We start from the raw sequence: 26,644 nt of genomic DNA, 5'->3' as shown, positions 1-26,644 counted from the left end.
TATCAAGATCAACCAAGGATTTGATTTCCAACTCTTGTCAAATTTGAAAAGTTGACATTTTCAAATGAGCAGGTTTGTCTGTAAGAATACATTACACCTTGACAGAGAAAAAAAAAGTACAAGAAGCGGAATTTTGATTGAACTAGTAATTCTATTAAATGAGGAAAATTTTATATGCGGGGAGAATCTTCCGAGGAGTAACCGTCAAGGGAGGGAATCATCCGGGGGGGGGGCATTGGCCAGAAATGTAAATGCACAAACAACTAAAAAGATTATTGGAAGTTGAGTTGATAAGTGTTCTCTTTGGGTTGCGAGGCGGCCAATTATCTGTATAAATACATAAATATAAAAAACTGGAGACAACACGAAATGTTTGATTATGTTTAATGAACATGAGGTGGGAGCAGTGGAAAACTAGAAAAACAAAAACAAGTAATATAAATTGTCATTGGGGATCAAATTTGAAAGTGTGTTTTCCTGTGGATTTTTCTAGAACAATTATTCTATGAAATTGAAATATGTTTGAAAAATATACGGGGCGGGGGATAACTAGCCGAAAACTAGAAGTAAATAAGCGAATAAAATCAAAGGAAATTCAGGTAATTTTGTAGAAACTCCGAGATGGGTTTAACCTAAATAGGAAAATTTGAATGCCAAAAACAGCTAAGAAACGTAGATCTATACGGAATATACAGTAATAACATACAGGAACTGGCATATCCAGCCCGTCCTCGATAATTCCCATCCATATTCCCTCTTAATAATTCCACATATTTCTTAGAATGGAGATTGAAGTTATTTATTTTAGTTATAGTGTATGTACAATTTCTTATAAATTGATTGGTAGCTTCTCGCTTTTTCAGTTCTCTGCTTGAGAATTCAAATATTGGATTGCAAGTAAAATTTTAGACAAAATTTGATTATTCAGTCAAAATTTTCGACGAACAGTAGTTTTGTTGAATAAGCTCTTTATAATAATTTTATTAAAGAAATTTGGGTCGACAGACGGGTATTATTGTTCACGTGGGTGAAATTTCTGCATGATTTGGTCTTCTAAGTGACTGAAGCCATCACGACCCCCCACAATAGTGTTCCCTGATGTTTAAATACACTGTATGTGCTGGCTTAAGTACGTTTCAAAATTTTGTATAGTAAAAGAGGAAAATTATCATTAAAAATCAGAGAAAACAAAGCTCCTGGTAGTACTTGTTACCAACCATCCCCCAAGGTCCAAAAAACCCTGCCTTGCATTTTCCCCCTCTGTGCCCCAAGCAAAACAAATACAATATTTATACAGGTCCAGTAATTATATTTTTAGGGATTTCCTCCCCCAGTCCTCAGGGCAAGGGCTGTAAGTTAAGCAATTCCTTCATTGTTTACATATAGTAAATGTTATTGAGAAAGGTTTGCATGTTTGACCCTTACTTTCCAAAAAGACGAAAAGTGTTCAGGTGAGGCTGTCAGAGAGTGTTGAGAGGAGTGTTCAACTAAATCAAAACAAGTTATGTGTATACGGGTTGTCAAAAGGCTGAAGCTCCGGAATGGCTGAGTATATTAATTTGGAACTCTCAGGAAATGATAAGGGAGATGATCAACTGACTGAAAATCTTAACTGAATAATCAAATCTTATCCAATATTTTGCTTAGATTCCAATATTTGAATTCTCAAGCAGAAAACTGGAAAAGCGGGAAGTTATCAACCACTTTACAAGAATTCATACAGACACCGAAATGTGATCACCTTTTCTCGGCTAATCTGTCAATCAAGGCGGGTGACAGCACATGAATTCTTAAAGCGACCATATCAACCAAATGATAATTCCTTTGAACTGATTTTCTGTATTTTTCGAGCGGGAAGGCTAAAATATTTTTAGGGACTGACTTTTCCTGAACCTAAATTAAAAAATTTTGCTCCGATTAATAGAAAAAAGAATATTCACAGTTCCCGATTATGTAGGTTTCATCAAAACTGAATATCTCTATATCAGGCCCGAATTGAAAGAAATTAAATGGTTTTTGTAAGATATCTGGGAAATTCGGTGTCGGCTTTTAGTTTTCTCTAGTTTCGCTTATTTAAATCTATTATCTAAGTTCTACAAGCTATGTCAAGGCCGAGTGCATAATTCTAAATAGTTTGCTCCCACAAACTAAAAACGTTTATAATGAACGAGACAGGGCAAGTCTTTAAGGTAGTACATCGCCTTAACAATAATGGTAAGCGCTCATTATATTTTATTAATTTGATAATTTATGTCTTATGTTTTCCGAAGTATTTAAGTTAATGTAGTTTTATAAAATAAAAAACACAAGTATTCCTTAGTTCCAATTTAGTGCCTGGTTTCTCCAGAAGGAGACAGTAAAATTATAACAAGAGCTAAGAGCTCATATGGCACTTGTGACGAGGCGAGAAGAGCTAAGAGCCAAGAGATCATATGGTATGAGCTCTAACAAAATTCTATGAATCAATAGATTGATTTAAAAAGGAAAATAAGAGGCTTAATTCCGGTCAATATTTAAAATAAGAGCTCTGAGTCACAAATTCCTTCTAAATATCAAAATTCATTAAGATCCGATCACCCACTCGTAAGTTATACATACCTAATTTTTTCTAATTTTTCCTCTCCCTTTTCCCCCCCCCCCCCAGATGGTCGAATCTGGGAAAACGACTTTATCAAGCCAAATTGTGCAGCTCCCTGATACGCCTACCAATTTTCATCGCCCTAGCACGTCCAGAAGCACCGAACTCGCCAAATCACTGAACTTTTCCCCCAACTCCCCCAAAGATAGCGAATCCAGTACGATTCTGTCAATCACGTATCAAGGACATTTGCTTATTCTATCCACCAAGCTTCATCCCGATTCCTCCACTCCAAGTGTTTTTCCAAGATTTCCCCCTCCAACACCCCCCAATGTCCGGTCGGGATTTGAAATAAGAGCTCTGAGACATGAATTCCTTCTAAAAATCAAATTTCATTACGATCCGATCATCTATTCGTAAGATAAAAATACCCCAATTTTCATGTTTTCCAAGAATTCCGGTTTCCCCCTCCAACTCCCCCGAATGTCACAGGATCTGGTCGGAATATGAAATTAGAACTTTAAAGCACAAGATCCTTCTAAATATCAAATTTCATTAAGATCTGGTCACCCTTTCGTAAGTTACAAATACCTCAATTTTCAAAATTACCCCCCCCCCCCGATTCCACCAAAGAGAGCAGATCCGGTCCAGTTATGTCAGTCACGTAACTTATACAGGTTTCTGTCCTTCCCATCCAGTTTCATCCTGATCTTACCGCTTTAAGTATTTTCTAAGGTTTCCGGTCCCCCCAACAGCCCCCCCCCCCCCAATTACGCTTGATCCGGTTGAGATTCAAAATAAGATATCTGAGTTACGAGGTTCTTCTAAATATGAAGTTTCATGAAGATCCGATCACTCCTTCGTAAGTTAAAAATACGTCATTTTTTCTTATTTTTCAGAATAACCCCCCCCCCACCCAATTGAGCGGATCCGTTCCAATTATGTAAATCACGTATGCAAGACTTCTGCTTATTTTTCCAACCAAGTTTCATCCCAATCCCTCCAATCTAAGCGTTTTCCATTATTTCAGGTTTCCCCACCCCAAACTTCCCCCAATGTCACCAGATCCGGTCAGGATTTAAAATAAGAGCTTTGAGACACGATATCCTTCTAAATATCAAATTTCATGGAGATCCAATCACCCGTTGGTAAGTTAAAAATACTTCATTTTTTCTAATTTTTCAGAATTAACCCCCCCCCCCAACTACCCCAAAGAGAAGGGATCCGTTCTGGTTATGTCAATCATGTATCTAGGACTAGTGTTTTTTCCCCACCAAGTTTCATTCCGATCCCTCCACTCTAAGTGTTTTCCAAGTTTTAGGTTTCCCCCTCCCAACTCCCCCCCCCAATGTCACCAGATCCGGTCGGGTTTAAAATAAGAGCTCTGAGCCACAATATCCTTCTAAATATCAAATTTCATTGAGATCCGATCACCCGTTCGTAAGTTAAAAATACCCCATTTTTTAATTTTTCAGAAATATCCCCCCCCCCAACTACCCCAAGAGAGCAGATCCGTTCCGTTTATGTCAATCATCTATCTAGGACTTGTGTTTATTTTCCCCACCATGTTTCATCCCGATCCCTCCACTCTAAGTGTTTTCCAAGTTTTAGGTTTCCCCCTCCCAACTCCCCGCCCCCGTCAACAGATCCGGTCGGGGTTTAAAATAAGAGCTCTAAGACACGATATCCTTCTAAACATCAAATTTCATTGAGATCCGATCACCCGTTCGTAAGTTGAAAATACCTCATTTTTTCTAATTTTTAAGAATTACTCCCCCCCAACTACCCCAAAGAGAGCGAATCAGTTCCGATTATGTCAATCATGTATCTGGGACCTGCGCTTATTTTTCCCATCAAGTTTCATCCCGATCCCTCCACTCTAAGTGTTTTCCAAGATTATAGGTTCCCCCCTCCAACTCCCCCCAATGTCATCAGATCCGGTCGGGATTTAAAATAAGAGCTCTGAGACACAATACCATTCCAAACATCAAATTTCATTAAGATCCAATCACCCGCTCATAAGTTAAAAATACTTCATTTTTTCTATTTTTTTGCGAATTAACCGGCCCCCCACTCCCCCCCCCCAGATGGTCAAATCGGGAAAACGACTATTTCTAATTTAATCTGGTTCGGTCCCTGATACGGTTGCCAAATTTCATCGTCCTAGCTTACCTGGAAGTGCCTAAAGTAGCAAAACCGGGACCGACAGACAGACCGACAGACAGACAGACCGACAGAATTGGCGATTGCTATATGTCACTTGATTAATACCAAGTGCCATAAAAACTAAAAAAAAAATCTAAAATACCTACTTATATCATTTCTAACCGCAGGTTAGTTTATTTTCCCCTCCCTAAAATGACACATTCGTCTCGGTCGGAGACGATACGGACACATTCGTCTCGGTCGGAAGTTAAGTAGTGCCCAAGGGTGAAGGTAACTACATCAGCTCTACAAACATAGACCTTGTCAGATATAGTACTCAAAGTAGTTTTTTTCAATATTTAGAGTATAACTATTATAATTTAACGAGCGAATTGCCAACAGTTTCACTCGTGGAATTGTTTTTTCAACAATACAATTCCTATAAACGCCCATGTGAAAATTCTTTCCCATGTGGAAAATACACATGCAAGGGAGCGCGTGGGTACTCTCTTGCAACTTTTTTTTTTATTTCCTCGTTGTGTGTCAGTATAGAGTACACCTTTGGACTCACAAACATACCCCGAGAAATCATGTCGCTTCCCGTTTCTGATTTTAAAAATAAAAGTTGATTTGAAACCCAGTGTTAGACCAGTTCTGGATAGACTTCCTCGTCCCAGTTGGTGTAGTCCATCCGAGAACTGAAGATTTCACCTTGTGCCAAATCATTAATTAAATCTTCTGTTTTTACTTTTAAAAGTAGAGAACCTGTGCTCCCATAGCAGACCCCTACATGTTCCTCCCCCTGCCACTGTATCCTAACCACATTGCAGTAGAATTCTTACATGAGCTTTTTACAAATTTCAACATTTTTATTAAGTACAATGTTTCTTTTTTTTCTATTCAATAACACCATATCCGGGCAAATGAATGTAAAGGAAGTATAGTTGGGATCGGCAGTAATTCAAACACATTGTTCGGGATCGGTCACAACGACTCCTATTATGAACACTTTCGCAAATTTTACCAAATGCGGAGTTTAAAATGAAATTATAGATTTTTTTTCGACCTTTGTTTTCGCTTCGGAACGCTGCATGAAAAAAGTGCCAACAAACGTTTTCATATAAGATTTCTGACTAAATTGGAGGGCTCTATGAATCTTTTTGACATTGAAACCGCTGTCGCACATCCATTTTAACGCCACATGCGATATTTTCTTTGGCAGGAGCTCGGCAATAATTTTTTGCTTTGAAGATGTCCAATGCACTCCCTCCTCCTCAAAAAAAGGTCTGTTGCGAGGAATCAAAGAGTCCCAAGACACAGGTCTATTGATTATTGGAAAAGCACCCTTTACCGAATCCTGAAGCTCCACTAGTAACTCCCCATCAATTTCAACAAGATCCAAGAGCAAAGGCAGCGGATCCGGTTATGTCAATAACGTATCTAGGACTTGTGCTTATTCTTCCCATCAAGTTTGATCCCAATCTCTCCATTCAAAGTGTTTTCCAAGATTTCCGGTTTCCCCCTCTAGCTCTCCCCAATGTCACTGGATCTGGTCGGGATTTAAAATAAGAGCTTTGATACACAAGGTCCTTCTAAATATCAAATTTCGCTAAGATTTGATCACCCGTTCGTAAGTTAAAAATACCTATTTTTTTCTAATTTTTCCGAATTAATCATCCTTCCACTTCCCCCTAGATGGTCATATCGGTGAAGCGACTATTTCTGATTCAATCCGGTCTGGTCCCTGATATACCTGCCAGCTTTCATCGACCTAGCTTATCTGGAAGTGCCCAAACTAGCAAAACCGGGACCAACAGACTGATAGAAATTGCGATCACTATATGTCACTTGGTAAATACCAAGTGCCATAAAAAACAAGATCAAAGAGCTCATATGGCACTTGTGACGAGGCAGAATATCCTAAATATCAATAATTATAAATATCAAAATTCAATAAGATCCGATCACCCACTCGTAAGTTACAAATACTTCATTTTTTCTAATTTTTCCTCTCCCTTTAGCCCCCCCCTGATGGTCGAATCTGGGAAAACAACTTTATCAAGTCAATTTGTGCAGCTCCCTGACACACCTGTCAATCTTCATCGTCTTAGCACGTCCAGAAACACCAAACTCGCCAAAGCACTGAACCACTCCCCTCAAATCCCCCAAAGAGAGCGAATCCAGTACGGTTATGGCAATCACATATCTACGACATTTGCTTATTCTATCCACCAAGCTTCATCCCGATTCCTCAACTCTAAGCGTTTTCCGGGATTTCCGATTTCCCCCTCCAACTCCCCCCAATGTCAAAAGATCCGGTCGGGATCTGAAATAAGAGCTCCGAGACATGGATTCCTTCTAAATATCAAATTTCATTAAGATCCGGTCACCCGTTCTTAAGTTAAAAATACCTCAATTTTTCTAATTTTTCCAAATTAACACCCCCCCCCCCAGTTCCTCCAAAGAGAACGGATCCGTTCCAATTATGTCAATCATGTATCTAGAACTTGTGATTATTCTTCCCATCAAGTTTCATCCCAATCTCTCCACTCTCAGCGCTTTCCAAGATTTCTGTTTCCCTCCTCCAACCCCCTATGTCCCCGGATCCAATTCGAGTCGAAAATGGAGCATCTGAGACATAAGATCCTTCTATATATCAAGTTTCATTAAGATCCGATCACCTATTCGTAAGATAAAAATACCCCAATTTTCACGTTTTCCAAGAATTCCGGTTTCCTCCTCCAACTCCCCCAATGTCACAGGATCTTGTCGGAATTTAAAATAAGAGCTTTAAAGCACAAGATCCTTCTAAATATCAAATTTCATTAAGATCTGGTCACTCGTTCGTAAGTTACAAATACCTCATTTTTCTGAATTACCCCCCCCCCCCCAACTCCACCAAAGAGAGCGGATCCGGTTCTGTTATGTCAGTCACGTATCTTAGACTTGTTTTTATTCTTCCCACCCAGTTTCATCCTGATCTCTCCGCTTTAAGCGTTTTCTAAGATTTCCGGTCCCCCCAACTGCCCCCCCCCCCAATGACGCTGGATCCGGTTGAGATTTAAAATAAAATATCTGAGTTACGAGGTCCTTCTAAATTTGAAGTTTCATGAAGATCCGATCACTCCTTCGTAAGTAAAAAATACGTCATTTTTTCTAATTTTTTAGAGTTAACCCCCCCCCCCCCCAATAGAGCGGATCCGTTCCAATTATGCCAATCATGCATCTAAGACTTCTTCTTATTTTTCACACCAAGTTTCATCCCGATCCCTCCACTCTAAGCGTTTTCTATGATTTTAGGTCCCCCCCCCAATGTCACCAGATCCGGTCGGGATTTAAAATAAGAGCTTTGAGACACGATATCCTTCTAAATATTAAATTTCATTGAGATCCGATCACCCGTTCGTAAGTTAAAAATACCTCTTTTTTATTTTTCAGAATTTACTCCCCCCCCCCCTCCAACTACCCCAAAGAGAGCGGATCCGTTCCAGTTATGTCAATCATGTCCCTAGGATTTGTGCTTATTTTTCCCACCAAGCTTCATCCTGATCCCTCCACTCTAAGTGTTTTCCAAGATTTTAGGTTTCCCCCTCAAAACTCCCCCTCCCCAATGTCACCAGATCCGGTCGGAATTTAAAATAAGAGCTCTGAGACACGATATCCTTCCAAACATTAAATTTATTAAGATCTGATCAACCGTTCGTAAGTTAAAAATACTTCATTTTTTATATTTTTTTCGAATTAACCGGGCCCCCACTCCCACCCCCAGATGGTCAAATCGGGAAAATGAATATTTCTAATTTAATCAGGTCCGGTCCCTGATACGCCTGCCAAATTTCATCGTCCTAGCTTACCTGGAAGTGCCTAAGTAGCAAAACCGGGACCGACAGACAGACCGACAGAATTTGCGATTGCTATATGTCACTTGGTTAATATCAAGTGCCATAAAAAAGTGATCATTGATAATAATGTGCTCAGTCTTTATAAAGTAATGTTAGAGAAATGTAGTTTTGAATTTTTAAATAGTGATGAACTAGATATTAATGCTAAGTTTCAAAATTGGTATTCAATTATAAATAGTTTGTTGGTTGATTGTAGTACTTGTACAACAAAAGTATACTACAAGTGTAACTCGTCGTAGAGAAACTCCAAAGAAACCATGGATCACCCGAGCTATTTTAAAGGCTATTATTAGAAGAAGGTATTTATTCAAAATGTGTGCGACTAGTAATAGTGTAAGTGATCAAACAGAATATAAGATTTATAGTAACCAGTTAAATACACTACTTCGTAAAGCCAAAGCTGATTACTATCATAATAAATTTAAATCTTGTGAAGGTAACCCTAGAAAAACATGGCAAATTATAAAATCCGTCGTAAGTCCTAATAATGATGGTATATTTCCTGACGGTATACATAATGATAATACAAATAATAATCGTAGTAGCAGTAGTAGTAGTAATACTTGTAATAGTAGTGGTAGTAGTAGTAGTAGCTGTTGTAGTGGTAGTAGTGGTAGCTGTTGTAGTGGTAGTAGTAGTTTGCCTATACTGTCTTTTGGGTAGTTCAGAATCCCTCTTTATATTCCCTGAAAGTGTCAGCATCATACCCTTAGCCTCAGTAGTAACAGCAATACCCAAAGAGTAAGTTTAGGTCAGTTCTACATCCCTCTCCAAACACCTTGAAAGTTTCAACTCAATACTCTAAGCTGCTCTTAAAATATTGCTCATAGGCTCTATAGACAGCCTGTATGTACATAGTATGCTTTGTCTTAGTTGAAACTCTCCTGTAACCAGTCCCTGAAGTTTCAAATTAATACCATTAGCCTCACTTGTAGCAGTAGTAGTAGAAGAAGTATGCATATAGTGCCGTTTGGTCATTTAAAAATCCGTCTCAAAATATCCTGGAAGTTTCAACTCAATGCTCTAAGCTGTTCCTGAGATTATTACTTGTACACCCTTTTGACAATATACGATCTTACAATGAGGCAAGACATATATTCAAAGCTTCACCTTAATACCTTTACCTTCAGCAGTAGCTTTAGTTGTAGTAATTGTAGTAATAGAAGCCTTGGCAGGAGTGTGCACATGCCACCTTTCGTTTTTTTCAACATCAATCTGTGCATAAGCTGAAAGTTTCAACTTAATATCCTAAAAACTTTCTCGGATATAGCTGATACGTCCTTTTGACAAATTATATGCACATAATGTGTTTTGATTTAGCTCCCTAATATATGTAATCTCCTTAGCTTTAGTAGTAGTAGAAACAATAGTAGTAATATGCTAATATTGCATTTTGGTTAGTTCAACCCCCCCCCCCCCACACACACACACAAACTCCACGAAAATGTCACCTTCATACCCTTAGGCTTTGTAGCATTAGGAACAGTAGTAGCAGCAGAAAGCAAAAATTGCCTTTTGGTCGTTTGAACATTCCTCTCATCATGTCCTAGTTCCCCAAACTAAACACTCTAAACCATTCCTAAGATATTGATATTTCGATTTTAGTTCAACTTCCCCCTCAACATATTTCAAATTTTTACTTTAATATCCTAAGCCTTAGTAGTAATTACAAGAGAAGTAGTTGGTGTAAAAAAAAAATAAGTGGTCATAGTAGTAGTAAGTGAATAAGTAGTAAAGTAGTAGTAAATAACTACCCCAAACATTCCCTCACAACTTTACCTAAATGCCATTGGTTTTTTTTTTTAAAAAGGTCAAACATGCCCCTCTTCCCCAATAGCAAATTCCATATGTAAAGAACGGGCGGATTGTGTAACTTGAATGGGCGACTGTGGAAGTTGTCGTCCCGAGAGTCATAGTTATTGAACCTTTCGACTATGTCGAACAAGATGGCTGTCTCAAAATTTTGATTGGATCTTTGGGGAAAAAGGCACATGGAAAGTGAGCTTTTTTCCCCCCAGTCCCTTTTGACTTTTTAAAAGGGCACTAGATTTTTCAGTTTTTTAATGAAATGAGCCCTTCCGAGGTTCGAAAACATAAAAAAAAAAGATTATCATCTTCTGTAAAACCTTAAAAGCTAGAATATAGTTTGTAAAGTAATGAAACAATAGAAATTTGAAACGTCTTTTATTTCATTTTTGTCGTAACCAGTGCAGAATTTACGTACAAGTTAAACAAGCTATAGCTGTTGGATCCCTAACAAATAATCCCAGGCTTGTAAGTTCTGTTGTGTAACTTAAAACCCAGCTTAATTGTAGCATGTCTTTCAACCAATACTTTTACCTAACTATCGTCAAAACCCTAACCTAATTTTAATTATTTTAATTCTTTTACTTCAACGATTCCAGAGATATCTTCAGAATAACCAATATGTCTCCAGTATTGTCCCAGCAAATGAAATTCCTTGGTTCCTAAATATTCTAAGCCTCAGAAGATTTCTTCTTCATATGTTTTCAGGGGGAGGATCCTATTAACTGTTATTATTCAAAAGCGGCTATTCCACTTTTAAGTCTACACAGGTAAAATCCATGCAAGAAGAGGGGACAGGTCACATTTCTATATATATAAAAATAAGTTGTTTGTTTGTGTGTCTGTCGACTGACGTCATTACAAGGATTGAGATGTATGTCGTCATGAAGTTGTTTGTCGACTAACGTCATATTAGATGAAATTACAGACCGGGACACAAATGACGACCGGGACACTCAAAGAGAAATTATAACGACTACAATGGCGCGTAACTAATATGGCGCGTAACGACTTACGCGCGCGGGAGGGGGGGGCTTGGGGGAAGCGAAGGCTCCCACCAACTAGCTGTTGGAGTGGCACGAAGCGCCACCCCAACACCTAGTATAAGAATAAAAACGAAATTTTTAGTATTAGCCCGAGTCACCCCTTAGTAGGTTTTTTCCACAAACTCTCTGACTTTTGGTGCATGGAGTTAATACTTGTTAAAGGAGTAAAATATTTGCAATTTAGTTTGCTTCTTGCTTTTCTTAAAGTAAAGTCAATGTTTTTCTTTTCTTTTTTATTTATTAAAACAACGATAATTTAGATACTACAAAATCCGAAAGTGTTCACTTATATCACCAACTTCTTCTATTGACAAATTCTAAATGTTATCTTTGGAACTTCAATATGAACATCAATTCCCTGTTCACGCCGTTTTGCTACCAATTTCGAATACTTTCCTAGATTCAATGGCCTTGTAGGTTTTCTCACCCATGGACGATTTTCTACAATTCTTGATCTAACAACTATAGAGTCGGGCGTGGTTTTATAAACAAGGACGGCAGTTTTCTCGTGTTTTCCGTGAAATTTTGCGTTATCTTTCCATCAGCTTTTTCTCTTGTACTTCCACGAGGTTGTGTCACTGGCAAGATTTCTACTAACTCTTTATTGACTTTTCCTTTAGTGATTGCACGAGCTGATGTCAGTTTAAGCGCCTTTCTTCCTCTTTTTGTTTGTTTCTTTTCTTCTCTTCCATTTTTGGTAGGCATGAGAGTGGTAAACATGGAGAAAATGGTGGTTTTTCCATCTTCCATTTTAGAATCTCTCTTACTAATAAACTCCAGATCACTTTCACCATCCGACAAAAACAGATCTCCCGCTAGTACGGGTAAGAGTGCACAAGTGGCCAACATTATTTTCTAAACTTATCGTCCAAGTGTTTGTAACAAACTATTCTAACTCAGAATCTGACATGTGATTTATAGGACAGATGACGTCATTTTATATTGAGAGCCATTTACTATTAATAGAATTCTGCTTACTGCATAGATGACGTCATGCAACAGTTCGTAACGAAATGTAAGTAAGCAGTAACTCCGATCTGATAAATACTAAACTCTAAAAAACCTTTTGCTAACAATAGATACATTAAATAAATTGGCTTTTTATGCTGATTCCAAAGTTAAAAAATTCATTAAGTTTGATGTTATCCATCAGAAATAACGAGTCTGAGAAAATGTACCTCATTTTTTTTTGAAGGGGGAAACATCCTCAAAAATTTAAGCTATATTAATGAAAATCACACTAACAGATTAACCATATTTGAAAACCTTGCTGTACAGGTTAAAATCTTCAATCTATAAAAACGTAAAACTTCGAATTTTTTTGCCAGAAAAAGATTATACATGCATGTTTCTTTGTTTTTTTTTTGTTTTTTTTTCAGGAATAAATAAATCAAACCTATGGTTCGAGAAGATCGACAAAAAAGCTCATTGGATTAAAATCGGAAGTTCATTGAATTTATTCTATAAACAAGAAAATATACATTATTTTTCAGAAAAATTAATTATTATTTGCTGATTTATTTTTTTAATTTATGCATAGGTAGTGCGAAAACACTTCCAAGGTGTAAATTATTTTCCGTTATAGACGTATTCTATGATATAACAGTGATAATAAAAAAAAAAAAAAAACTTTGACTGGCCGTAAATACACCCCTCCCAAAAAACATAGGGGTTTATATTCATGAACAGAATAAACCTGACAAGCTCTATCAATATCTGAGATTAAAGATATGACCTGGTAGATCTTGTATGTAATAAGCCCGGAGATAATTGAAAGATACAGTCTTTTTTTAGAAGGAATGGGTTTTCGTCCAAAGATTGCCCATCTTTCTGGCTATTTCTGTTTGTGAGAAAATATGATTTTGTCCAAAACATTTCGCTGTTTCTTCTAAATGATATAAAATTTTCCTAAATTTTGAGTCTTTAAAGATATCAATTGAAAAAAAATCCAAAAAAACAAGTTTTTCAAAGAAAAATAAAGAGCTTGATTAAACCAAAAATGAGCAGAAATAAAGTCAAATAATCTTCCACACATAGAAAAACAACAAATCACCATCAGTAAATATATGAGACAGACAAGCCCCATGCCTTCCCAAGACCAGACCATAATTTACACTTTACTGAAAACAAAATACATTTGAAGGTTTTGAATGTTTTCACATTTTACTTTAACAAATAAAAATTATTGAAACTTTAAGGAATAAGTATTAGTATGTATTTATTAAACTGACAATACAGGGTCATTTGTTTTTTGTTTTTGTTTTAGTAATGTACAAATTGTGTTGTGATCTTGAGAAGGCATGAAGTCGTCATCCTACTGTTTAAATACAGTTTTTTATTGTTCTTAGAAGTAGAGTTGCGAGAAAGAATCAAACTTTAGCGCTAGGAGCGGGGTGTCGAGAAAGAAAAGCCCCTTTCATATACGGAGTAATTTCTGTTCGTTTTAAGTTTTAATGTCGCTCCTTACTTTCATTTCAAAAAACTTATTTTTTTTTATTTAATTTCTGAAAGTTTTTGAATTAATGCATGTCTGATTTTGGCTCTCCGTACATAAATTATTAAAATGAAATTTGCATATTGATTCTTTTTTTGGCTAAATGGCTTTCTCTTAGTTTTGATCAGACGATATTGAGAAATAAGGGGTGGGGAAGGAGGCCTAGTTGCCCTCCAATTTTTCGGTGACTTAAAAAGGCAACTAGAACTTTTAATTTTTAACGAACGTTTTTGTTAGTAAAAAATATACGCAACTTAAGAATTAGCTTACGTGACAAACTTTTATATTCTTATATTTTTGATTATATACATGAGGGGGTTTGTCCCCTCGTTAATGCCTCGCTCTTCACACTAAATCTTAAGTTTTGTCCCAATCCTTTAGGAATGACCCCTGAATCAGAAAGGCCGTAGAATAAATAGTTGAAATTACTAAAAATAATTTAGCATAAAGAGCGAAGTATTTATCTCCTCCTAAATACCTCGCTTTTTATGCTGAAGTATTTTTAGAACCCCTCATATGCGTAATAATCTCTGTTCGTTTTAAGTTTCAATGCTTCTCCTTACTTTCAATTGAAAAAACTTTTTCATGTTTATATTTTCATTGTTTTTTTTAATAGTAATGCTAGAAAATCCTGCGCCCTTTTCAATGAATTTCTCTTCCCCCATGAAATATTCCTCCAAGGAAATATCCTCCCATATAGCCCCCTCTCCTGAACCCCACACCCAAACCAAAAAAATCCCCCTGAAAACGTCGGTACACTTCCTAATAACCATTAATGTATGTAAACATTGGTCAAAGTTTGTAACTTGCAGCCCCTCCCCCAAGGAATGTGGGGTAAGTCATCCCCAAAGACATAGTTATTATGGTTTTCGACTATGCGGAACAAACTGGCTATCTCAAAATTTTGATCCGTTGACTTTGGGAAAAATGAGCGTGGGAGGGGGCCTAGGTGCCCTCCAATTTTTTGGTCAGTTAAAAAAGGCACTAAAATTTTTCATTTCCGTTAGAATGAGCCCTCTTGAAACACTCTAGGACCACTTGGTCGATACGATGACCCCTGTCTTTTATTTCATTTTTGTCGTAACCAGTGCAGAATGTACGTATAAGTTAAACAAGCTATAGCTCACAACCATCACTTTATTTGGAGCACCATAAAATAGAGATTCTAAGAAAACACAGACCCCCCTCCCTTTTTTCTAGTAATCTTTAGTCTTCTACCTCAATCAGTATCCATCGTCAATCAATTATTTGGAACTTGATACCTTTCTTTATAGCACTTAAAACATCTTTCTGTAATTTGTACAACTATACAACTTTGTAGTTTTGTCGATAGGGGGTTGAAACTTCTGCAATATGGTTCTCTAATGTGATGACTTTGTTTGGGCAAATCGCATCAAAACAATACACCCTTTGTGGGTGTTTTCTTCCTTGTTGGATCCCTAATAAATAATCCCAGGCTTGTAAGTTCTGCTGTGTAACTTAAAACCTAGCTTAATTGTAGCATGTCTTTCAACCAAAACTTTTACCTAACTATCGTCAAAACCTAACCTAATTTTAATTTTTTTAATTCTTTTGCTTCAACGATTCCAGAGATATCTTCAGAATAACCAATATGTCTCCAGTATTGTCCCAGCAAACGAAATTCCTTGGTTCCTAAATATTCTAAGCCTCAGAAGATTTCTTCTTCATATGTTTTCAAGGCGAGGGTCCTATTAACCGTTATTATTCAAAAGCGGCTAATCCACTTTTAGGTCTACACAGGTACAACCCATGCAAGAAGGGGGAACAGGTACACAGATATAAGAATACAAACGAAATTTTTACTATTAGCCCGAGTCACCCCTTAGTAGGTTTTTTCCACAAACTCTCTGACTTTTGGTGCATGGAGTTAATACTTATTAAAGGAGTAAAATATTTGCAATTTAGTCTGCTTCTTGCTTTTCTTAAAGTAAAGTCAATGTTTTTCTTTTCTTTTTTTATTAAAACAACGATGATTTAGATACTACAAATTCTGAAAGTGTTCACTTATATCATCAACTTCTTCTATTAACAAATTCTAAATGTTATCTTTGGAACTTCAATATGAACATCAATTCCCTGTTCACGCCGTTTTGCTACCAATTTCGAATTCCTAGATTCACTAGGAATTCCTAGTCTTTCCTAGGACTTTCCTAGATTCAATGGCCTTGTAGGTTTTCTCACCCATGGACGATTTTCTACAATCCTTGGTCTAACAACTATAGAGTCGGACGTGGTTTTATAAAACAAGGAAGGCAGTTTTCTTGTGTTTTCCGTGAAATTTTGCGTTATCTTTCTATCAGCTTTTTCTCTTGTACTTCCACGAGGTTGTGTCACCGGCAAGATTTCTAATAACTCTTTACTGACTTTTCCTGCAGTGATTGCACGAGCTGATATCAGTTTAAGAGCCTTTCTTCCTCTTTTTCTTTGTTTCTTTTCTTCTCTTCCATCTTTGGTAGGCATGAGAGTGGTAAACATGGAGAAAATGGTGGTTTTTCCATGTTCCATTTTAGAATCTCTCTTACTAATAAACTCCTGATCACTTTCATCGTCCGACAAAAACAGATCTTCCGCTAGTGCGGGTAACAGTGCACAAGTGGCTAGCATTGTTTTTGTAAACTTATCGTCCAAGTTTTTGTAACAAACTATTCCAACTCAGAATCTGACGTGTGATTTATAGGACAGATGACGTCATTTTATATTGAGAGCCATTTACTATTTATAGAATTCTGCTTATTGCATAGATGACGTCATGCAACAGTTCGTAACGAAATGTAAGTAAGCAGTAACTCCGATCTGACAAATACTAAACTCTAAAAAACCTTTTGCTAACAATAGATACATTAAATAAATTAGCTTTTTATGCTGATTCCAAAGTTAAAAAATTCATTAAGTTTGATGTTATCCATCAGAAATAACGAGTCTGAGAAAATGTACCTCATTTTTTTTGAAGGGGGAAAAATCCTCAAAAATTTAAGCTATATTAATGAAAATCACACTAACAGATTAAGCATATTTGAAAACCTTGCTGTAGAGGTTAAAAGCTTCAATCTATAAAAAGTAAAACTTCGAATTTTTTGCCAGAAAAAGATCATACATGCATGTTTCTTTGTTTTTGTTTTTTTCGTTTTTTTTTTCAGGAATAAATAAATCAAACCTATGGTCCGAGAAGATCGGCAAAAAAGCTCATTGGCTTGAAAATCAGAAGTTCATTGAAATTATTCTATAAACAACAAAATATATCTTATTTTTCAGAAAAATTAATTATTATTTGCTGATTTATTTTTTAAATTTATACATAGGTTGTGCGAAAACACTTTCAAGGTGTAAATTATTTTCCGTTATAGACGTATTCTATGATATAACAGTGATAATAAAAAAAACAACTTTGACTGGCCGTAAATACACCCCTCCCCCTTCCAAAAAAACATAGGGGTTTACATTCATGAACAGCATAAACCTGACAAGCTCTATCAATATCTGAGATTAAAGATGTGACCTGGTAGATCTTATATGGAATAAACCCGGAGATAATTGAAAGATACAGTCTTTTTTTTTTAGAAGGAATGGGTTTTCGTCCAAAGATTGCCCATCTTTCTGGTTATTTCTGTTTGTTTGAAAATATGAGTTTGTCCAAAACATTTCGCATTTTTTGCTAAATGATATGAAATTTTCCTAAATTTTGAATCTTTAAAGATATTAATTAACAAAAATACAAAAAACAAGTTTCTCAAAGAAGAATAAAGAGGTTGATTTTGAACCAAAAATGAGCAGAAATAAAGTCAAATAATCTTCCAAACATAGAACAACAACAAATCACCATCAGTAAATATATAAAACCCAAAATGAACAGATATCACAATAAATAACCGATTCAAAAACAAAACGAGCAAAAATTGATATGAGTAAGACAGACAAGTCCCATGCCTTCCCAAGACCAGACCATAATTTACACTTTACTGAAAACAAAATACATTTGAATGTTTTCACTTTTTTGACTTTAATAAGTAAAAATTATTGAAACTTTAAGGAATAAGTATCAGTATATATTTATTAAACTGACAATTCAGGGTCATTTGTTTTTGTTTTGTTTTTTTTAGTAATGTGCAAATTTTGTTCTGGCCTTGAAAAGGCATGAAGTCGTCAGCCAACTACTGAGGCGAGAGCATTAAAGTAAAGATTTCAGGGAATGCTTTGAAGGAATGCTGAGCAAAATTCAAATACACTTTGTTCATGTATGTTCTCAAAGAGCGTTTTATCAATATCTCAGGAACAGCACAGAGCATTAAGTTGAAACTTTTAGGGTAAGCTCAGGGGGGCGTCAAACTAACCAAAGAGCAATATGTGACTATTAATACTGCTACTGCTAAAATTGCTACTACTACTGAGGCTAAAGTGGAACTTTCTAGGGAATGTTTAGGGGGAGTTACAATTAAATCAAAACAAACAAAGTGCACGCAGGTTGTCAAAAGGGAATATAAGCAATACCTCAGGAATGGCTTAGAATATTAGGTTGAAACTCCCAGGGCATTTTGAGGGGAATTATAAACTAACCGAAAGAGGCTATGTTCATATTACCACTAAAACTACTACTGCTACCATTACTACTAATACTCCTGAGGCTAAGGGCATTAGGGTGAAGCTGGCAGGGAAATTTAAGGGAATGTGAACTAAATCAAAACACACTATTAAAAGGAAGGTTTCCAACAGGACGTATATGCAATTTATCCGGAACAGCTTAAAGTATTAAGCTGAAACTTTCAGGGCTGGTTGAGAGGGATGTAGAACTAAGCAACCAGCATTCTGAGCATACTGCTAATATTACTGCTACTGCTACTTCTACTACTGCTACGACCACTACTACTGAGGCTGATAGCATGGAGATGAAACTTTCAGTAAAGGTTTAGGAGGAGGAGAGAGCAAAATTTCATTGAAAAAACAGAAGGTGCTATACGCATACTACTACTAATGCTATTATTCCTAATACAACCACAACTAATGCTACTACAGAAGTTAAGGGTATAAGGTGAAGCTTTCTGGGAATGTTTAGGGTGATGTTGAACTAAATCGAAACACACTATAAGCATGTAGATTTTCAAAAAGGTGCATCAGAAATGTCTCAAGAACTTGTTTAATAAAGTCAAATCACTAACAAACATACTACTACTACTGCAATTGCTGCTTCTAGTGAGGCTAATCATATTAAGGTGAAACTTTTAGGGAATATGAAGGGGGAGTTTCAACTGGATGAAGAACAGCTTAAACAGCTTAAGAACAGCTTAAAACTTTAAATTGAAACTATCAGAGTATGTTGAGGCGGATTTTCAACTAACCAAAAGACACTAACGAACATACTACTGCTACTGCGATTACTGCTACTAGTGAGGCTAATCATATTAAGGTGAAACTTTTAGGGAATGTGAAGAGGGAGTTTCAAATGGATCATTCACACCATATGCATGCAATTTAGAGTATCTAGCTGAAATTTTCAGAGCACTATGAGGGAGATGCTCAGCTAACTAAAAGGCACTATGTGTATGTTACTTCTATTGTGACTACAGCTACGACTACTACTTTTACTGAGGCTAAGAATATTAAGGTGAAACTTTAAGGGAATATTTAGGGGGGGGTGTTGAATCAAATCAAATGCACTATGTGATTTGAGCTTGCCAAATGGAAAGTTTAAACTATCAGGGAAAGTTCGAATACTATTACTCCTAATACTAACTATTCCTATTCCTAATACTATCTCAATGTTCTTGCTAAAATGACCATAACTATTGCTAATATAAGGTTATTAATAAAACTCTTAGGGAATGGTGAGGGCAGGGTTGAACTGAATCAGAACAAACTATGTACATATGGGTTTTCAAAGAGGTATATTAACAATTCCCAGCATCACCTAAGGGTGGAAAAGCAGAAAATTCCAGGATACCCATATTACTGTCAATTTTGCTAGCATTTCCACAACTAGTATTACTGCTACTTTTGAACTAAATCAAAATAGTTTAAGTACATCTAGGTTGTCAAGATAGATTAAGTTGTCAAGATATCCAGGCAGGGTATCTTACGATTATGAAAGTGTATACCACAGAAACTATCAGGGAGAGTTTATATTGCTTTAAAATTAGATCTAAAGGCATGTTTCCATGCTGGTTGTCAATAATAAGTCTCAACAATATCTTAAGGAAGACTGAGGGTATTAAGTTGAAATTTTGAGGACTACTACTGTCACTACTTCTGCTCTTACTACTGAACTCAACCAAAAGGACGTAAATGCATCCAGGCTGTCAAGATAAACAGTGAGACAAAATCTAGATTCTTAAATCGAAAAATCAGAAAAATTTAGGATATTATTTTTTATGCCAATAAAAAAAGACTATGTTAATTAAAAACGAACAGAAATTAATTCTCAAAAAACTTTTTCCCAAAAAGAAGTTTTCCAAAGAAAAGTAAAAAGTTACATTAAACAAAAGATGAGCAGAAATAAAGCCAAATAATTTTCCAACACCATCAATAAATGAAAGAAACACAAAACAAAAGGAACTATAATAAATAACTTAATAAAACTCAAGATGAGCAGAAACTAATAGAAGTAGGGCTGGCTCCCCTCGTGGCTTCTAAAGACTAGAATGTAATTTGTACTTTACTGAAAACAAAATGCATTCTAAATGTTTCCTGTTTTTTTTTTCTGTTTAATAGATCTGAAGTTATTAAGACATTCTGGAATAAATATCAGTATATACATTAAAATTCAATCCACATTCCTTTTTTTCAATAATCTTGGTCGTGAATTTTTTCATTATTATTAGAAATAAAAAAACATAGATCAAAATAACAAGAGCTAAGAGCTCATATGGCACTTTTGACGAGGCCGGAAGAGCCAAGAGCCGAGAGCTCATATGGTATGAGCTCTAGCAAAACTCTAAGAATCAATAGATTGATTTAAAAGGAAAATCAGAGGCTTAATGCCGGTCGGGAATTCAAATAAGAGCTCAGAGTCACGAAGTCCTTCTAAATATCAAAATACATTAAGATCCGATCACCCACTCGTAAGTTATAAAAACCTATTTTTTTCTAACTTTTCCTCTCCCTTCAGCCCCCAGATGGTCGAATCGGGAAAAACGACTTTATCAAGTCGATTTGTGCAGCTCCCTGACACGCCTACCAATTTGCATCGTCCTAGCACGTCCAGAAGCACCAAACTCGCCAAAGCACTGAACCCCACCCCCTAACTCCTCCAAAGAGAGCGGATCCAGTACGGTTACGTCAATCACATATCTACGACATTTGCTTATTCTACCCACCAAGTTTCATCCCGATTTCTCCACTCTAAGCGTTTTCCAAGATTACCGGTTTCCCCCTCCAACTCCCCCCAATGTCAACAGATCTAGTCGAGATTTGAAACAAGAGCTCTGAGACATGATTTCCTTCTAAATCTCAAATTTCATTAAGATCCGGTCACCCGTTCTTAAGTTAAAAGTACCTCAATTTTTCTGATTTTTCCAAATTAACACACACACCCCCCAGGTTCTCGAAAGAGGCACAGATCCGTTCCAATTATGCCAATCACGTATTTTTAACTTATGATTATTCTTCCCATCAAGTTTCATCCTGATCTCTCCACTCTAAGCGTTTTCCAAGATCTGTTTCCCCCCTTCAACCCCTACGTCCCCGGATCCGATTCGAATTTAAAATGGAGCATTTGAGACATAAGATCCTTCTATATATCAAGTTTCATTAAGATCCGATCACCCCTTCGTAAGATAAAGATACATCAATTTTAACATTTTCCAGGAATTCCAGTTTCCCCCTCCAACTCCCCCCAAAGTCACCAGATCTGGTCGGGATTTAAAATAAGATCTCTAAAGCACAAGATCCTTCTAAATATTTAATTTCATTAAGATCTGATCACTCGTTCGTAAGTTACAAATACCTCATTTTTTTTAGTTTTTCCGAATTGCCCCCCCCCCAAACTCCACCAAAGAGAGCATATCCGGTCCGGTTATGTCAGTCACGCATCATGGACATGTTTTTGTTCTTCCCGCCAAGATTCATTCTGATATCTCCGCTCTAAGTGTTTGCCAAGATTTCCGGTACCCCTCCCCCAACTCCCCCCCCAACGCTGGATACTTTCGGGATTTAAAATAAGAGATCTGAGTTACGATTCCTTCTAAATATGAAATTTCATTAAGATCTGATCACTCCTTCATAAGTTAAAAATACCTCAATTTTTCTAATTTTTCAGAATTACCCCCCCCCCCCTCCCCTAAATCCCTAAACAGACCGAATCCGCCCCGGTCATGTCAATCACGCATCTAGGACATCTGTTTATTTTTCCTACCAAGTTTCATCCCGATCCCTCCACTCTAAGCGTTTTCCAAGATGTTAGGTTACCCCCTCCCCCAACTCCCCCCAATGTCACCAGATCCGGTCGGAATTTAAAATTAAAGCTCTGAGACACAATATCCTTCTAAATATCAATAAGATCCAATCACCGTTCGTAAGTTAAAAATACCTCATTTTTTCTATTTTTCCAATTTAAGCTCCCCCCCCCCCCAGATGGTCGAATCGGGGAAACGGCAATTTCTAATTTAGTCTAGCCTGGTTCCTGATACGCCTGCCAAATGTCATCGTCCTAGCTTACCTGGAAGTGCCTAAACTAGCAAAACCGGGACCGACAGACCAACTGACAGAATTTGCGATCGCTATATGTCACTTGGTAGACACCAAGTGCCATAAAAAAAAAAAAAAAACACCCAGCCGGCCCATTCTCCTCAACACTGCCAAAATCGAAGAAATTGGGGGCGGAACAATTGCCATGAAACTTGCAATATTTCATGTGATCATTGCGTTCTCTCATGAGAACTCATGTGTTCTCTCAGTTTTAAATGGGGAAAAACACATGGGATTGTGTTGACGTTCCCCTTCTTACACGTCTTGAGACAACAGTTGACTGATTGCAGCAATGGAGAAAATGACCAAATGAGTTTACATCTTTGGGAGGCTCAGAGACGATCCAAACCCAATTTTTTTACATTATCTACCAGCGTTGTCCTGATTGAATAGAAAAAACCTTTTTATTTGGTTTCTTTCCCCCACCCACAAATTCTGTATCATATTGAAGAACCAACACCGCCAACCCAACATTTTTATTTTCTTTTTCAAACATGGTTATATCTTTTAAGGACATCAGACACTTAACCTCCACACAATCAAAATTTATTCCGTGGTAATTTTTCGACCATTAAGTGCAAGTTTGTCGAGTTTTTTCATTGTGGCTTTCGCTACAAGAGGCCTATGAGCTGCTGCCAAAAATTCATATTTGAAAGACTGCAAACCTGTGTCAAACCTTAAGCCCTGAACTCCCCCAGTAGCCGACAAATCCGGGTGACATTTTATTCATCTGGGTCCACTTCTCCCCCCCCCCAAAAAAAAATAATTTTTTTTCAATTTACAGATATTCAGATCCATATGCTCGATGTATAAAATAGTAGATCCGCTTCTCCGCTGACTAAATGCGTCCAAAGTGGATATTTATTTATTCGCCCAATTGAAAAAAAATACCCTCAAATTTGTTTAAGCCCGGGTAGAATGTTTGGTTTCCGATTGAAAAATGAAAATAAAAATATTCCCTGACGTCCCTTTTCGTAAGTCCACTTTTTGACTAACTGAAGCTTTAATCCCTCCCAGTCCACCCCAATTCTGAATCTGAGTCTCAATAAGTGCTCAGATTTGGTCGATGTAGGTGCAGAGAACATTGACAGGGTCCGTTAAAATAACACTCCCGTCAACTAAGTTCTCCTCGGGACGATTAAAAACTACCCTGTGTGTTTGTATGTGACCTAGAGCAGATTCTAACAAAATAAATGCACGCAATTGCAGGGACGTGAAAGTATTTTTCAAGTCCTGCACCACTTTGCACTGGACCCAATTTACTAATAACAATGTCCCTGGAGAAATTATTGTCCATAGTTAATTTCATTAAGATCTGATCACTCGTTCGTAAGTTACAAATACCTCATTTTTTTTAGTTTTTCCGAATTGCCCCCCCCCCCAAACTCCACCAAAGAGAGCATATCCGGTCCGGTTATGTCAGTCACGCATCATGGACATGTTTTTGTTCTTCCCGCCAAGATTCATTCTGATATCTCCGCTCTAAGTGTTTGCCAAGATTTCCGGTACCCCTCCCCCAACTCCCCCCCCCCCAACGCTGGATACTTTCGGGATTTAAAATAAGAGATCTGAGTTACGATTCCTTCTAAATATGAAATTTCATTAAGATCTGATCACTCCTTCATAAGTTAAAAATACCTCAATTTTTCTAATTTTTCAGAATTACCCCCCCCCCCTCCCCTAAATCCCTAAACAGACCGAATCCGCCCCGGTCATGTCAATCACGTATCTAGGACATCTGCTTATTTTTCCTACCAAGTTTCATCCCGATCCCTCCACTCTAAGCGTTTTCCAAGATGTTAGGTTACCCCCTCCCCCAACTCCCCCCAATGTCACCAGATCCGGTCGGAATTTAAAATTAAAGCTCTGAGACTCTGGACGTGAAAGTATTTTTCAAGCCCTGCACCACTTTGCACTGGACCCAATTTACTAATAACAATGTCCCTGGAGAAATTATTGTCCATAGTTTCAACAAGCGTGTTCAGCTCTTCTGTAGTGAACTGGAAATCTGGGGGGGGGATAATGAGTAAAGTACTTTTACTGACTTCATTATCTTCTTGTGATAGCTGACCCTGCGAATTTGGAGGACCAGGGAAAGTAGTCGATGATTCCCCCTAAAACTAAAATGAATGGATTTTTTTTCTTTGAGGAAGGTCTTATTGGAGTTACAGATGTATTACACTCCTCTATTTTATTTTGTTGAAATTAGATTAGTATTCATATTATTTTAAAAACATATGCATAATAAATTATAGATTTTCTTAATAAAACACATAAACACGCACACTCACCTTGAACACTTTTTGATTAATTATGATGAAAAGGGTGAAAAGTTTGTATTGGCTGTACATGATGTTAGGAGAGCTTTTGACACCAGCATACACGCGCAGCTCCTTTTAAGCGCTTGTCAGGGTAATCTGTCTAGATCTATCATAACTATCACAAATCAAAATAAATAAATAAATGAAACCCAAAACAAACATGAAGTACAATAAATAACCGAGTCAAACTAAAAACAAGCCAAAATTAGCATCAGTAAGGTTGACAACCCCTATGCTTTATCAAGACAAGAACATAATTTGCATTTTATTGAAAACCAAATACTTTTCACTTTTTTTTTGGTTTAATAAAAAAAAAATATTAAGACTTTAAGGAATAGATATCAGTATATGTATATTAAATTGACAATTTACAGTCAATTTATTCAGTAAAGTGCAAATTATGTTCTGGTCAGGAGAAGGCATGGGGGTTGTCAACTCTAATAATGGTAATTTTTGCTACATTTGAGTCTGACGCGATTATTTATTGTAATTTCTGTTCGTTTTGGGTTTCATGTGTTTATTGATGGTGACCTGTGGTAGTTTTCCACTTGGTAGATTATTTGACTTTGTTATGACTCATTTTTGTTTTAATTGAGCTCTTTACTTTTCTTTGAAAAACTCACTTTGCGGAAAAAGTTTTTGAAATTATTTTCTGTTTGTTTTTTATTGACATGGTCTTTCTCAAGGACAAAACAAATGTATATCTTTTCGGTTTTTTTCTATAAGAATCCATAATTTGGCTTGCTATTTGTATGTTGGAGAAACTTTTTCAGCAATTTTCTTGTTTAGTTTAGTTTTACACCTCTTCAAGTTGATATGAAAAATAAAACTTAATAGCATCACTCTTTTGATTTATCTAAACTGTAAGAGCAGAAGTAATGATAGTAGTAGCTCTGAAACTTTTAACTTAATACCCCAAGTTGTTCTCGAGACATTACTGAGGTGCCTTCCTGGCAACCATACACACAGCGCCTTTTCATTTAGTTTCAAGCAACATTTAGTTTTAAAGCATTATGGGCAAATTGCATAATTGTGGGGGGGGGGGGTTGATATACCCACTATCCCTAGAGACATAGTTACTGGACCGTTTTACTATGCTGAACCAAATGGCTGCTTCAGACTTTCATTGGATGTGTTTGAAAAATGAATGGGCTTGGAAGAAGGGCTGCTTGCCCTCCAATCACTTCGGACTCTTAAAAAGGGTAATAGAGCTTCTAATTTCCGATCCAATTAACTCTACTTCAAAAGTTTCAATGACATTCCTAGCTATTATAGAGTGGCGCTCCCTATGATATTGCTTGTATGCCCTCATGAAGACGTTCATACATTTTGTTTTTTGTTTAATTGAAACTAATCCTAAACATTCCCTAAAAGTTTACCTCGAATACACTTAGCATCATTAATTACAATACTTCAGTGGTACTATTAATAGTATACAAATAGTGCCTTCTGGTTAGTTCAAAACTCACCAATACTTACACTTAAAAGTCTAACTTAATAATGTAAGCCGTTCTTAAGATATTGCTTTGTCACTTTTTTGAAAAATCAGCAGACTCATAGTTCGTTTTGATTTAGTTCAACTTTCGATAAAACATTCCTTGAAAGCTTCACCTTTAATACCCTTAGCTTGCGTAGTCGCAACAGTTTTAGTAACAATA

At 36.7% G+C, this 26,644-nt stretch overlaps 1 protein-coding gene and 1 long non-coding RNA gene across 2 annotated transcripts in view; both read right to left on the bottom strand.

Annotated features, from left to right (window-relative positions):
• The window catches only part of LOC136027260 (mitotic spindle assembly checkpoint protein MAD2B-like), a 68,857-nt gene that overhangs the window by 29,224 nt on the left and 12,989 nt on the right, over positions 1–26,644 (bottom strand). The window lies entirely within an intron of this gene.
• Positions 12,826–16,988, bottom strand: LOC136027259 (uncharacterized). Its single transcript, XR_010617553.1, has 2 exons — positions 16,139–16,988; positions 12,826–16,102 (listed from the first exon to the last, which is right to left on the bottom strand). It is a non-coding gene; the product is annotated as an uncharacterized LOC136027259 (long non-coding RNA).

This window comes from Artemia franciscana, chromosome 5, assembly GCF_032884065.1.
Source record: "Artemia franciscana chromosome 5, ASM3288406v1, whole genome shotgun sequence".
NCBI classification, from domain to species: Eukaryota; Metazoa; Arthropoda; class Branchiopoda; order Anostraca; family Artemiidae; genus Artemia; species Artemia franciscana.
This window is presented reverse-complemented; position numbering and strand designations above follow the sequence as displayed.